A 16,392-nucleotide genomic window follows, 5' to 3' on the forward strand; every position below is an offset into this window, starting at 1 on the left:
TTCCCCCCCATAACCACACCGCTTTGTCCAGCCTGCCTGCTCGCTTCCTCCACATTTCAAAGCAATTACTCCATGTTGATTTAGCTGTCATTGGGGGCATGTGTTCGAGCGTGATTTATAGAGCACTCGCCTGGTGCCAGTTGACTTGCGATAAATTGCACAATATTCCAAAAGGCTCATTTGCTTAGCGCTACATTAGGGGGTCGATGATTGCTACACAAAGCCATGTAAATGAGTTCTGAGAGGGGCCCCATCACTCAACATGTCATGTAGCCAATCCCATTATTATTTATGACTGGAGCTGGGCCGTGTTTCCTCAGAGGCCAGGCGAGGCTCATATGTGTGCTGTGACAGCTCTGCCCTGGCTGTGTGTGCATGTGTGTGCATATGTGTGTGTGTGTGTGTGTGTAAAAGAGAGTGATATAGGCCATATCTGTGAGCTGAGCAGGAAGGAGCCAGGCTGTCTGTGTTATCTGCTGGAGGGTGAAGATTAAAAGATGGTGATGATTGTATGTGGAGAGATGGAAAGATGACCAACTTACTTGCTCAGTCGTCTGTTTCCTTCTTTCAGCATCTTTTCTTATTTCAACACAGAAAAATGAACGCACATGCATGTCTGCACTAAATATTTAATTGTGAGGACAGCATTGGCACGATGCCTTCACTATCCCCTTCCCAATTTTTACCCTAGATGCCTAAAAGTAAACTAAACCTAAATCTGTGTTTACTCAAGTCCTGCAAGTAAGTATGATTTTAAGTATGATTTTACAAACTAAACATAAATCTATTTAATGCTACTTTAGACTTAAACTCAGCTCCATTTCAGTGCTGTTTACTCCACTACATTTAGTGGATTTAGTTAGTTTTGCATGAAAGATATGATGTGATGTAGCATTGCACCTGTAAACTACACAGTATTACAGATGATATCAATAATCGGGTCTACACTGACACACTCCAACATTAAAACTTGCATAAAAACACAATAATATGTTATTCGAGGAAAAAGTGAAGCTGCAAAATAATGGGTGGTGCAATACCTCAATGCCAAACTCTGTCAAAGGTTATTTTGCTCACTGGACATTATGCTGCCTATTACATAGGTTTAATTTGACAAAAATCTATATATATTGGTGTGCAAATTTCATTGCTTGCACTACATAAAACAGTCTATTCAATTCTGCCATTGCATAAAGGATATAAATATGTGTGTTATACAGAAATAAAGTTCAATTGAAAATTCAACAAAATTGTGACATACAGTAATAGAACCCCTCTACAATATCTAATCTACAGTATGAGAACTTTGTGCTAATACAATTATGTACTTTTATCAGACTGACTATTTGTAAAAGAGTACACTGTAGTATTTCTACTCTTGAATAATCCTCTTATTCTAACCCAGTTTTAACTCCCAGACGATACTTTGAAGGTTCATCTAAAGGTGAAACTCTCCTTACTGTGTAGGTCATGTCCTCACTTCATTGGTCAAAAATTCAAGCTGGTTCTCTCAAAGACTTCTATACAAGAGCGCATGCACACACTTAACAAGCCAATAAATCCAGAGATGTCCCCAAACAAAAGCCTCTTCAGTGCACAGACAATGGAGGAGATCAGGGCAGTTCATTGTGTTTATTCACTCTTATCTTCACCGTGTCAGGGCTGGCGGGCAGCGGCCCAGGCCTGGGCCTACAGTATTTGGCCTTTTTCATGGTCGCTCAGACATGTCATAACACCGCTACTTACATTCACTGCTGTCAAACATGTCAGCTCTCCAAACCATAACAAAGATAACAGAGGCTCTGCTCTCAGATCCATCGCTCAGCAAGTAGATATCTGTGTGTGTGTGTGTGTGTGTGTGTGTGTGTGTGTGTGTGTGTGTAGGTGTGTGTGCGTGTGTGTGTGTGTTGACATTACAGCTGAGCTGTTATTTGATCAAAACGGTGATCTAAGTGTCTGTGGTGATTAGGTGTAATCTGCTTTCCAAGACTGTGATCTATGTGGTGCAGCTGGATGAGGAGGGTCTGTGTAGAGCAGACAGGGTTATAGCAGCCAGACAACTGTGACACTTACACTAAGACACACTACTTGACATGTGTGTGTGTTCATTCTGCATAGAGTAAACTATAAACCAGATACTGTATATGCAAAGGTGGAGGAAGTACTGAGATGTCTTACATGAGCATTAGTAGTAATTTCATAGTGTCAGCATACTCTGGTACAGGTCCTGCAGTGAAATATAAAATACCAAACTATACCTAAAGTACTACCTATGTCAGTTAATTGCTTTATTTTCTATTATTATAGTTTTTAGTCCATGAAAAAGCTCAAAGCAGAACTCCTGGGGCTAATATTGTGACTTTTTAAATGCATCCACTTTCTGTTGGAGGTTATATGACAACATGTTCTTGTAGGTTTTGGCCTTTCTTTGCTGTACCAGAACCCCAGCCGTGCACCAAACCCCCGCTGTTAGCATGTCATCCTGGTTCAACTCAGGCACGGTTCAGCGAGCTGACCGAAGCTACTGGAAATCAGTGTAAGGTATTGGACGGCACTAACCGAATGTGATGAGTCAGGAGCAGGTAATGGAGGTTGGATTTCACAAATATTCAATTTAAGCTGAACTACGGTAGTCATCATAAAGCATCTGTTGCCGGTTGAGTATAGTGTGAAATTCTTCTACCTCTTTTAATATCATTGCTATGACTGAATGAAAATCCAGAACTGACATTTTAATTCATTCAATCTTTAATCTAAAGGTAATGAGTATTGAATATAGGTGAGTACAAGAAATCCAATTAAGTACACAATAGTGACAAAACCAAATAAAATAATCACACCTTAAAGGGGTCATATTTTGCTAAACCCACTTTTATTAGTCTTTGGTTCATTTATTTGTGTATTTGGACCCTAATAGTTCAAAAAGTTTGAATTTGAACCCTCCAGGTGCTGCAAAGCTATCTTTATATTTATTTTGGCAAAAATCAAGTGGATTTCTACAACTCGTTTTAATTCCTGTTTAATTTGTTTTGTCTACAACTAGTTAAGTCACAACATTTGCACATATAAGGTCAAGACTTCTGATGAACATTTCTCCAAGTACAACGTAATTGTTTGTCAACAACAGCAGTTGTAGTCCATACTGAAAATACGTCCAAACATGGAGCCGATTGCCTAAAATGTTCAGTTGTTGGTTGAATGGAACAGAGCAGCACAGGCAACAACCTGGAGGGGGTGGGGCATGAAATGGCTCATTTGCATTTAAAGGGCCAGCGCTTAAAACAACCTTTCTGGTGTCATTACTCAGAAATAGGGTTGAAGATGGACCTGTGGAGTTGAATTAATGAAGAATTCAGACCCAAACATAGCATTTACAGTTTATGTAGACCACAGGGAAATGTTTTAAAATGCAAAATTCCATTAAAAAAAAAAAAGCAAAATATCATTCCTTTAACCCTTTCATACTTAGTGGCCAATACCGTGGTCAGCTGTTCAAAGGTGTTCTCTTGTATACTCATGGATTTTGTTGTTTTAGTTCCATATCAGCCAACGCAGTGCACACTTGTGCATCTTCCCATACACTGCAATGCATACCATTACTGTAACTTTGCTGGTATAGACAAACCTGATCTGCAGAAACATGTTTGAGTGTGAAAAAATTGCTAATTGTTATTAGACTGTAATTAACAGTTTTGTTTTTTGTTTTTAAACAAAAAGTTGGGGGTTTTTTTGTGTATTATTTCCATGCATGTATGTTAAAATGGGAGAAAACATCAGATTAGCAGAATTAAAAATGTTTTTATCTCATAGTTTTCACACAGTATGTCAGTAAATACATCTTTCTTTGCTTCTAAAGTTAAACACATGGTGTCCAGCTCAGTGGACATTTTTGTAACTCCATGAAGAATAGGTTCACAAAAAAATCAATCATCTTTTTTTCATGCCTAAAGAGGAATAAAAACACTCAGGAAAAAAATCTTGATTAAGTTTCTCATAATTCATCAATGAAAGGGTTAAAGGTTAAATGCATTAAATTGGCATGTGCTTATGTGACTTTTTTTATATATTCATGGACTCTATTTCTAAGTTAACAAGTAGCTGGAGGTGGATATTGTTGCCACTGTGGAGGACCAGAAGAGAGACATGGCAGGGATATGCCACTTTCCCACTGTCAAAATCAGCTAAACTTGGCACAACCTGACTTGACTTGGTTGTCACTGTGGTGTTGTGTCGCATTTCTACTCCAGGTATAGTTATCCCTCAGCATGACTGGTTGTCATAGTGATGCAGGGGAAACTATTTTGACAGCATCCTCAGCACGACTACAACTACAATCCCCGGAAACAATGGAGGATGAAACTTAAAACTTTACTTTAGAATAGAATGAAACATTATTTTAACAGTTTTCAGGTGAGAATATTTTCATTTCAACATTGTCCTGCTAGCTTGGACATGCTACATGCTACTTCGTAACATGATGATGCACATGTGCTAACACAGCAACAATTCTGGAGCAACCAGTCAATGATTTACATGATTTTACATTACATTTAATATTGCTTTGGCACACTAAGGGCCTCGGCAAACGGAATACTAGGAATAGTGTGAGATAGTATCTGGTGGTGGCTGGTTCTAGTTCTGTTCATTCCTGATGGTTCTGGACAGTGTCGTCCAGTGTCTGCGCTAATAGTCGCTCTTTTTCTCTGCTGTTCTTTTCCCTCTCCTCTGTCCACTAAGAGGACAGAGGAGAGGTAGGTTTTTCCATCTGTAGAAGTTTTTCCTCCCCATTGTTGCCTTCCCAAGATTTGCTGAACGTCTCCTACATGAAGTGTTTTTAAGGCCTTGATCTGAATTTGGGAAGTAATCATCTTTTACATTTGGCATAAAATAAACTGAACTGAATTACATTGAATTGAATGAGTCCTTGTTGTCATGTTGTGGAAATGACAAAAGTCAAAATTCAAAGAGTCAAATTGATGCATGTTAAGCTGAGAGCTACAGTGGAAAAGCACCGGTAGATTTAAGTCCTCTGCATAGAATTCAGTGAACAGGGTCTTATCATGGGTTTAGGTAAGAACTAGGGCTGTCAAAATTAAAGAGTTAACACAGATTAATCCATCATCATGATTAATCTGAATAATAATTTTAACGCAATTAACTCATCTGCAGCGTAGAATGACTCTGAATGTCTAGCAGCGCATTTCGGCCAGTTTATCCAAGTAGAGTTACCGTCGCACACATGCAAATAGACTGTTGATCTGGTAGTGACAGGCAGCAGAACCAACCTATAAAGATGGAAGACACTTAACAGGAAGTTGGCCCTCTGGATGGAAATAAGAGGACAAAAAAGCCCAAGATGGAATGAATAGCCTATATATTCCCTTCTTTCTTGAGTCTGTTTGCTCATGCAAAATGAAACGCATTTAATATAAATTAAAAATGAATCATAGTTAATCGTGATTCATTTAAATTAATCACAGCAACCCTGTGATTAATGTGATTAAAAAGTTTAATTGTTTGACAGCACTAGTAAGAATACTTTTGTTTAGAAGTTAAGAGTTTGTCAATGTCAATAAATAATGGGCTCCTAAAACAATGCAGATTTCAATACAAACTTCAGGTAAATACGTACATGTGTAAATCTTACATATTGAGCTTTGAAATAATTTTATGATAGAATTAAAGATTTACATAAAAGTTTAGAATACTCCTCCAGTTTGTCCAAAGTTTTCAGCTACTAGTGGTGACTGTATATATGGAAAATGCAGATTGTAATGTGATCCCATATTTTACACACAAACACAGGCTTAAGGATATCATCACTGGCAATAAAAATATATCCATCACTACTAACATTAACTCAGTAATAATTTCGGGAGAAACTTGAGACGAAGTCCAGCCTCCTCAAAATGAAAGAGAAGATCGAATTTGCTGCCCACTCCGATGACTGACGCTGTTTTTCTTCTTTTTTTTTTTTGTGGGGATGTCACTCTGCACAACATTACCCAAAGTCAGACAGAAAGCCAGAGAACAGTGTGTGATTTCCAAAGTTTCTTTCGATGTTTGGTACATTTTGACCCTGTAGCATACACGTACAGCACATTTATTATTAGAACACTGGAGAGAAATCTCAGATTTTTAAGTGCATTCAAGCCTTTCTTATCTGTTTCTTCTATATTCTTTCAGTCCATTATCTTTCTTCCATTTTTCACTCTTTCTCTCAACTCTGTTCTCTTTCCCTCACTCGCTCCTCTTGTGTCCTTCATTGCCTCTCCCCATCTCCGCCTCCTCTTCTCCACTGGAGCTTTTTGTTTTTTAACGGATGAGTTATTGACTTAAGCAGGGCCAATTAATCAGGGTGTAATGGGGCAGCGGGGAGGCCCAGGGAAGCAATGCATCATGGGCCAGAGATGAGCTCTGTCAGCCTGCTCATACAGCCCTCCTCAATCACTCCCACATTAACGCCAGGCAGAGAGGAGGAGGAGGAGGAGGAGGGGGAGGAGGGAGGATGACGATGAAGAAAGGGGGAAATGAGGACTGGAAGGGTGAATAAAATGCAAAGGAAGACGGGAAGAAAACTGAGTGAGGACCATGTATGGACCAGGACTATGGAGCAGACTAAGCTGGTGTTTGTGCAGGACCACACGTAGACGTCTTATGCCACCCAAGACCATCAGCCCTGTTGTCTTTGGCAGCGGTGTCTCATCTGATTTTACCTCTGGTGGCCCAGGAGGTGAGATGAGGTGGGGTTGTCTTTGTGTTGTGTCTGGGTCAGATGAGATCAGACACTTGACTGCACGTTACACCCAAATATGGCATACCGATGATCAAACCAACATCATAACACACAAACAGAATCAGATATCTGTTGTCTGTGTGTTGACAGGACAAAGTCACACTTAAAGTCACACGTACACACACACAATAACCAATGACAATGACCTTTTAGAATGTTCTTTCTGTAGTGAGCGTTTTGAATGTATGATTTATTTTAAATATTCATAAAAATTCAACCATTTGCTCAAAACAAAGAGCAGTGAGTGAGACCAACCTGCTATAAAAATAAACGGTTTGTCTGTTGTTGTTTTTTTTTACATTGTTTTCCTTGTCATTTTTTTGTTTTTACTGTTGTTTGCAGTGTTGTGGTGATTTTCCTTTATTTTTTCTTGACTGTGTCTTTACTGAGTTTTGACCGTGTAACTGTTATTTGGAGTTCAACCAGGTGCCAAAAATCAACTGGACTGATTTAGACAAAAAGAACCCCAAAACAAAAACTACTGGGCCCAAATTCAAATACAGTACCTGTTGTTGTTCAGTGTGTTCCAGTTCACAGTTCATCTTCAACATCCTAAATCATTTAGTACTTAAGTAAAAACCCGTAAAACTTCAGTTCCTCTCTTTGTCTTTTTCTGTTATGTCACCCTGTTTTGACCCTAAAACACACAGTAAAGCAAAACCACTGAACAAAGACTGTTTCATTGAAATTATGTCTCAGGGGTTAAATGGTATAGAGGACAGACATGACGTACATAAAAGTCCACTAAAATGTAAACTAGAATATTTAATCATTGATTTCAACACTAATCTATAGTAACTGTTAACATATTCTTTCACACGGTTTTATTTATGATATTATGTCATCCATATTTAATGTATTTATTTTTATTTTGCAATCAAAGTTGCAATTATTAGGCCTTACTTGCTACAGTCAAAGGATTTTATTTCACCTAAATGTCTGCAGAACTAATAACTAACGGAGCTGCAAAGTACTTCATGGAAAAATACAAAAACATAGCTGTATGACAAAAGTTAAACACTAGAAACAGCTATAACATTAAAAACTAGGAAAAACTCACATACTTAGAAGTTATTGTAAGAAGAGATCGAAGAAGAGACTTAAAAATAGGAACAGATTCAACAGATCTAAGTTTTGGATCCTGGACTGTAAATGCTTGGCCATCTTTAATCTCAAAACAGGGTCTGGAACTGCAGTGTAAACCCTCCTCTTTGCCCTTTTCCTCCTCTAGACAACACATCTCTAGGCGAACGTAGATCCGGCACTGGTTTCATGTAAAATTCATGGCCGACAACATCAGACACATGTTGTTTCACTCATCCTGACTGACTTATCTGACTTCCATTGGTAGAATATTTAAAAATATCGTCGACATGTGTCAGTCGATGGCTTTAGGCCCCGCCAAGCAGCTGCATGTCACATTATAATCCTCCCTGTCACGACACAGTTACACTGGGGTAAAATATCCACTTAACATGCCGTCCATCAATTTTATCTCTGTCAACTAGTCCTCTCCTTCTTTTCTGTCTGGAAGTGAAAACATCCTCAGAGTATCATTTTTTGTCAGTGAAATCAAGAAAACAGTGTAGATACATGTTACCTTGGGTCTTGGTGTAATATTCACACAGATATTTGAGTTAGTATGAGTGAAAGTGAAAGCATCTTGACCCTTGATAGTTATAATGACTCTCACTGGACTACTTTATCATATCCAGGATCAAAAAGTCACTCACAGCCCCTGATGAGATTTGGACATTTGGATAAAATACAGAGTTTTAGACTGACTGCTGCAAATCCAAAACAGAGCTTCATCTATGAAAATGGAATATGCAAATCGTCATCATCCTTCAACTGGAGAAGAGAGAGTCTGGTGTCAAAATGAGTTGCCAAACTGAACGTCAGACAAAGTGAAAGAAACCTAAAGAGGAGGTTCGAATCTTGCTCACAGCGTTGCATAGTGCTTCATCTTGCTAAGTTCAGTAGGTTCACGACAGAGCTGTGATGGCCGAGAGGTTAAGGCGTTGGACTTGAAATCCAATGGGGTTTCCCCGCGCAGGTTCGAACCCTGCTCACAGCGACTGACCTCTTATAATTCTCCTGCATAATGTGTGAGTGATCATTTCTGTATGTACATATAGAGAATCCATGGGTTCTAGAGGCAGTAGAGTTAATCAAATGTGAAGCTAATCTTACTGGTGTAATACACAGATTTAAAAAATATATAATGGCTTTGTATTGAAATCAGAAGTAACAGATTAGAATGTATTCATAGTTACATTATATATGTCTTTGAAAGGGCTTTACATCATTACTGTATGACTTCATCACATTACTTGATGACTTGACTAATCTTACTGGTGTAAAACACAGAGGACTCATTTTGTTTTGTATCGATGTGGACCATAGACTTTGACGCAAGCCTGAACATGACGGTTTATTGCAACTCACTGCCATCCTGTGTCCGGATCTGCTGAACTCTGGTCCGTCTGATCGGAATCTGCACAGAATGGTCTGTCACTGTGTTACGGTGAGGGGGGTGTGGTCTGGAGGGGCATGTTAACAGGTCAGATCTGACCGGGGACTAGCAGAGTGGAACTGGGCCACAGTAAGAACCAGACCGTCCTTGTTAGTGTGTGATCACAGCCGGACCTGGTTCTCCCGTCTTGTTCCGGTGGTTCCATTGATCCGGATCCAGTCCCCCCCCCGCTCCGGTTGTGGCTGTGAATGGACTCGTCCACAGGCTGCCTGGAAGCCTATTGTAATTTGAAAAATAACTAATATCTCCAAAAGTATTGGTCGTATCAATAAGTTGTTTTTGCCTGTCTGATCCTTGACCCAAAATACATAAGAACTCCAAAAGGCAAAGGATAGATCTGTCCAGTTTATTAGTTAAAAGCACATACACGCATGTATGCAAGCACACAGGGGCCACTTAGCTTTTATAACATAGATTAGCTGATGTGTGCCCAACCTCGGAATTACTACTGCGAGAGTGTCTTTGCAAAATAGTGTCAGGAGACAAGTTGTTCTGGTCAAGCACATGAAGTATATGATGGCATTAAAACCACAATTTCCCTGCAAAATAAAATGTCATGTATGTGTGTTTTGGTCAGAGTTTATCATTTGTTTACCATGCTGCTCACCAACATTCTTCAAGTCAGACTTTTTCTATTATTTACTTATTGTTTTCCTTTGGACCCTTGCTGTGATGGCCAATCCAATGAGGGATCCCCGCGCAGGTTCAAATCCTGCTCACAGTGAGTTGTCTCTTATAATACTCATTCATAATGAGAGAATAGTTATTCACCTCCACATCAGACGGAACAGTTGACATGTCTGTTGGTATCTGGGATGGACTCTAACATTTCCACAGCCCCCTTGAGGAAGCTTCAAATGTGTTTGTCTCTACTGGTTTGTAGCGTCACAGTGGAGACTGAAATAATCTCTGCACTCTCCTTTACCAGCCACAGTTTCATACATCATATTGTACCTCAATTTCACTGACTAGTGTAGCTGTACAAAACACCCAAGGTGTGCATGTTCCCTCATCCTGCATAGTTTGATGGGTGTTTCCCTTTCGCAGTTGGAGGTCTGTTTTTGTTCTTCACAGTGAAGGGGACATGCAGAAAGTAGAGGGGAGGACAGTAACAATCCTGCCACTGGCATCCTTCAAGTCAGACTACATGCACACGTCAGTAGTGCTGTAACACAATAGTTCTCTACCATTGACTAAGCTGTGATGGTCAAGTGCTTGAGGCCTTGGGCTTGAAATCCAGTGGGGTTTTCCAGTCCAAGTTCAAGCCCTGCTCGTAGGTATTTGCACACTCTTATGAAAAGTTCACCTTGACAACCCTGAAGGTGTGGATGATATTTGTCCATGTGGGTCAGATGTTTCATTGACCAGTGACTTTCCCTCCGTATTTATGGTTTCTACCCAAGTTGCATTAACAGTGTTGGTGTAAACAATAACACCCCATGATCCAACTCTTCTAATACTACAACAGTTTTGGTTTTTTTTCTTATTGGAGAAAACATTCACATAAATGACATAAACTAGGTTTAAACACTGCAGTTATGTAACATTATATAGATATGTGATGTTTGATTTTGATGAGCAGAGTTTTGGGTGTTGGGCACAGGACATAGGACATATAAACAAGTCAGACTGATATGTGAAAATTATTGTTTTAATTGCATGGTTACATTGACATACATTTACATTTTTATTGCTATTTGCATGTTTTAATTTTAATGTTTATTTGTTACCTACCAAGGGATCACAAATGCAAATTAGCAGGTTAGCTATAATCCGCCATATTTATATTTGATGTTGTCTCAATACAGATGTTCATCAGTGTGCGCTGTCCCTACAAAATAAACAAACAAATAAATAAAATGAACAAATATACCTCCATTTCTCTATAATTCCTGGTTCACGGTACACATAAAGGAAGACTATCATTCACACAAACAGTCACACAACAGGCCGATGAATCCAGATATGTCCTCAAACATCAGACACTTCAGTTGTGAGTGAAGATTATCTAAACTGATTCACTGTTGGAGAACTCTGCTGTCAGACAGAACAGAAATCTGTAACATTTCATGATAGTTTGTGTGTATTGAGTCATTGCCAGTTACTGATATTCATGTTTGTGTCTGTGACTGTACATATTGTGTGTGTGCGTGTCAACAGGCACATTGGCAGGAAATGGAGCTGAGAGAGTTGATTGTGCCCTCGGATAGGAACTGAGTGACATGAGGAGAACGGTGGTAGTTGGATTTTCAAGGGATGGGGGTTTGTTGTTATGGCGCCCCAGGGCAGACTGAAAGACGTGTTTTGACATGTGGCCCTTAACTCTCATAATCCAGCTTGATCTGACCACTTTATGCAGCCAAACACCTACTGTATGTGTCAATTCACCAAAACATGTACCAACAGACAGAAAACAAAGCTTTAGTCATATAGTCTAGTTAATAAAATATCTTCAGCTGCTCTCATTTACGGAAAAGTGTCTGTGTAAACAGAGCCGGACTGAGACTCATTTTCAGCCCTGGAGTTTCATACCTCAGACCGGCCCACTTTAGATCACGACCGATTATTATTAAAATCATGCAATTATAACCTTACATGTTAGGTCTACACACTGTTCTGCAAAGCCTTCTAATTCAGTGTATTTTCTAAAATGTTTCCAATTCAGCACAAATAAAGATTGCTTCACAATGTGGATTTATTTTAACAGTGAGTGCACATCGACATCTCCAACATTATTATTCCTCACAACACAACAATAACAGAATCTATATTTTTGTTCTTATAAGTCTTAACATTTTTCAAACCTTTAAAATGTTTGAAATGAAAGAATATATAAAAATATTAAATAAAAATAAATAAATAAAGCTTGCTGCACTTTCTAATAACTATTATTTTTGTATCCTCTGCAACAAAAGATTTCCATCACAACTTACTTGCGGTTTGTTCCATCGTTGCTATTGAAAACTTTTGGTATAGTGATATTAGGGGTTTGATGAGGATGATAAGAAAAAAACATGTGTATCCTGTGACTGAGGGCAAGCAAAGCTAATGACAGACTCATCTTCATCTGTGTCATTTGTGCCTAGTGGTTCAGGGTTGTGCTGCTGAGCTGCTCCTCTGTCATCAGCAGACTCTGCTCTCCCTTTCACACTTCCTCCAGTTTCCCTAGACTCTCCTGCACCTGGATCACAATAAAAATAATATCTACAGACATTTTGACTTACTTAACTAATTAAGATATTTACATTGGCTAAATATGCAGGCTTATTTAATATGACTTTATGCTATTGCCTTTCAGTTGTGTGCTTTGTGTATTTACTGTCTCACTTTTAATAATAAAAATTAAAATAGGCCAGTACTATCGTTTAGGTCTAGAAAGTGGTTTTACTGGAACTAATGCTTGTTCACACAGTCTGTTCCAACAGCTCACCTGACCCGGTTCATCGTCCTCATTAGTTGTTTCCAACCGGAGGTCGTTTTTGTGAAAAAGTTGCAGATTTTGTCACATTTGGCTGCGTTTGCTTCCAGAACTTTCCTCTTTTTAATTCTTGCCTTCTCCACACCACCCATGCTCTTTCTATTATCCATGTTTCAAACAGCAAACACAGCTGACCATCCACAGCCTACAGAGCACAGATCATATCTGCTCCACAGCTACAGTACAGAGCTACTAACCGAATGCAAGGAGATGTTACGCCAGGTCACGGTGCGTCTGCAAATAAGAGGAAGAAAACAAACAGTTTGCTCGTAGAGGGGGTGTGGCCCAGGAACAGCGGCTGCAGATTACGTGATCAACTCAGTGCTATGACTGAACACCGGCCCCCCAAAAATAAATAAATAAAATATTAAATACATATTTAAAGTGAACTCCAGCCCTCGCGGCCCAAATATTATACCGGCCCACCGGGAATTGTCCCGGTCCTCCCGATTAGCCAGTCCGGGCCTGTGTGTAAATCTGTTTAATCAGTTTCGTCAAAGGCACTGGCAGCAAATGAACCTCGAGTTTACACCATACATGTTTACTGTGTGGAGTCCTTTATGGTGATTAGTGGCTTTTACAATTTGTTTGCTTGTTTATTTTTTTCAAATATAACATTAAAACCAAACCACAAAAAGATTTATAAAAAAAGAAAGGAAAACATTCGAAAAGGAGAGGGATGAAGTTTAACTTATAATCTCCCGCTCCCTTACCCCATCCTTCTACCTACCCTAAACTCCAATGTCAGACCCCATAAGTAACTCAAAATCCTACTCATATCAGACTAAATACTGACTAAGCACAAAACACTAAAATGCTATACATATCAAGGATAGACTGCCCATTCTGAAACAGCATTTCACATCAAAATAAACTCTGTCCCTTTCGTAGCAGTAACAAACACCCATATCAAAAACAAAAATAAACTGTGTCCATTTAATAACAGTAATACACATATTAAAAACAAAAACTAGAAAAGCACTCGGAGAGTGCAGATTTCTGCCAAGGCAGATTAACCCCCCCCCCCCCCCCCCCCCCCCCCCGCCCGCTGATCCCCACCATAATCACTTGTTCCTTGTGCCAGTATCAACATTTCCTGAAAATTTCATCAAAATCCTTCCATAACTTTTTGAGTTATCTTGCTAACAGACAGACAAACAAACAGCCCCCCTGTCCCCCCGTCCTCCCTGTCCCCGATCACCACCAAAATTTAATCATTTGTTCCTTGTGCCAGTAGGAGGTAATAAACTCATTAAATTGTATTTAGCACCTGAATGTCCAGGGTCTACTCAGCCTTGGTATTACTACCACAAGGAGTGTCAGGAGAGAACTTGTTGTGGTCAAACACATGCACATGAAGCATACGATGGTATTAAGATCACAGTTTCCCTGCAGAATAAAATGTCATGTATGTATGTTTTGGTCAAAGTTGACCATTTGTTTTTTCCATGATTTACTTATTGTTTTTCTCTGCAAAACAGGCTGTGATGGCCGAGTGGTTAAGGCGTTGGGCTCGAAATCCAATGGGGTTTCCCTGCGCAGGTTCAAATCCTGCTCACAGCGATGTGTTTCTTATAAGCCCCTGTTAAAATGAGAGAACGAATGATTGTTCGTCCCTATATATCAGATAGACCTGTTATACTGTTGGTATCTGGGACAGACGTCTACATCTCCACAACCCTCTCCAGGATTAACTGATACAGAAAATGAATCATTATCTATCAAATGTGTTTGCCCATACTCTTCAGTGGAGAATGAAGCAATTCCTGGACTTTCCTTTACCTGCCACATTTTTATACATCATATTGTACCTTAAAGGTGGGGTGCGAGGTGTTTTCCTGGAGCACTTTTTCCTACATTGCTTAAAATCCCCTTCTCACCCCAATTACAACCAATGAATTAAATACTCTAAAACAAAAATAAAAAAATTTAGTCACGAGGAACGGACAGGACTGAAAAAACACCATACAATCATTTTGAGCACCCAATCAAAATGATTAAACGGTGATATGTCTATCAAACTCAACTGCCATTTGTCCCTCCCCCCTCTGTGCGTACCCCTCTTCGTGCATGAATCATGCGTTCTCAGAGGCTTGGAGCATTTGTACAGGAAACGAAGCCGGAGCCGGAGCTTGGCTATATTAGTTATATTAGGATGGAAAGTTCACGGGTAAACTGTTTTGTCTCTAACATAAATCACTAGGAAATGTAACGTTAGTCAAATAGGTATGACCTGGGGCTGTTCTGTAAGAGCGGGGGTGTTGGAGGAGACTGAATGAGGTATGCATGGATCGGGGCTGGAGCCGGGGCCACTGGAGCCGGGCTCAGAGCCGTAGCCAGGGCCGGAGCCAGGCTATGCAGCGCTCGTGAACCCTCGGGATCAAGCATTGTGCGTGCCAGTACTCTGGAGGCGTGGCTTCAGGGAATGTCTGAAGAAATGGGTTTGGACTTTTGAATTGAGTATTTTCAAAATGTAGCTTGCTCGAACTGTTTTTCACCGTTTTTCACCTTTAATTTTACTAACTATTGTAGTCATTAGTCCACAAACACAAATGCAACTGAGGTTGAAACAAACTTTGTCCTAACCTGATCCAGAAACTTAAATGAGACTGCACATCATTTTTATGTTGTTATATTTAGTATTTCATCATTGTCTTTGGGAGTATTCTTCAGATTAAGTCCAGTGTGTAATCTGAGTGGCATAATGGGATGTTATTATCTTTGCTAAGTTGCAGTTTGTTGATCCACGGTTCAGACTAAACTGTGACAGTTCTGACCCTGTTTGTTCGATTCCAAACAGATCTTTAGTTCAGCTATTGACCACACAAACTGAACAGAAAACAGAGGTGATTTATGGTTTTACTGTGGCTGTTTTCTGTCTAAAAACAGAGCTAAGCTAACAGAGCTATAATGTAAACTATCAGCTACAGCATGTGAAGATTATTTTGACTGATTGGACTTTTATTTGAAGAAGAAAACTTGATACCATAATTTAGATGTGTATAAACCGTGAGCTTTGATTCATGGATGGTTTTGTTCATCGTAAGTGTGTTCTGGTACTCAACTTCCTGCTGCTCGAAACTATCAGAGAATATCAATACTACATGTAACTGATTAAATATAACTGTTTAATGACTTGAACACAAATCAGTCTCATGAAATCTAACTAAAACAATAGAAACCTTTGGTACAGACATATGATATATCACCTATATATAGTATAACCAGCCACAAGGGAGAGCCTGAGATGTTTTGACTTCAGTTTTACGGAGCTGACACTATGTCCCTTTTTATAAACAGTTTGTAGCTATAACTGGGTGCCGTCCGCCTTAAAAAGGAAAGAGGAGAGGATGCAGAAGAAAGAGCAACTGTAGAAAAATGGCAGACTGGGTCCCTCTGTAAATATGAATTGCTGATTCTGATGTAAAAATTTTTTAATACTGTTCCAAAATGATCATGATTATATGACCAGAGTGTGAATGTGAGAGCGAATGAATAATGGGTTAATAATGTAAAGCGCTTTGGGTGTCTAGAAAAGCGCTATATAAATCCAATCCATTATTATTATTATTATTATTATTA

The 16,392-nt window shown here is 39.4% G+C and overlaps 2 non-coding genes across 2 annotated transcripts; both read left to right on the forward strand.

The window, feature by feature from the left end:
• Positions 1 to 8,791: 8,791 nt before the first annotated feature.
• trnas-uga (transfer RNA serine (anticodon UGA)) lies at positions 8,792 to 8,873 on the forward strand. The gene has a single exon. It is a non-coding gene; the product is annotated as a tRNA-Ser (tRNA).
• A 5,418-nt stretch (positions 8,874 to 14,291) lies between these two features.
• On the forward strand, positions 14,292 to 14,373 carry trnas-cga (transfer RNA serine (anticodon CGA)). The gene has a single exon. It is a non-coding gene; the product is annotated as a tRNA-Ser (tRNA).
• Positions 14,374 to 16,392: the final 2,019 nt, after the last annotated feature.

Source organism: Sphaeramia orbicularis, chromosome 9, assembly GCF_902148855.1.
Source record: "Sphaeramia orbicularis chromosome 9, fSphaOr1.1, whole genome shotgun sequence".
NCBI classification, from domain to species: Eukaryota; Metazoa; Chordata; class Actinopteri; order Kurtiformes; family Apogonidae; genus Sphaeramia; species Sphaeramia orbicularis.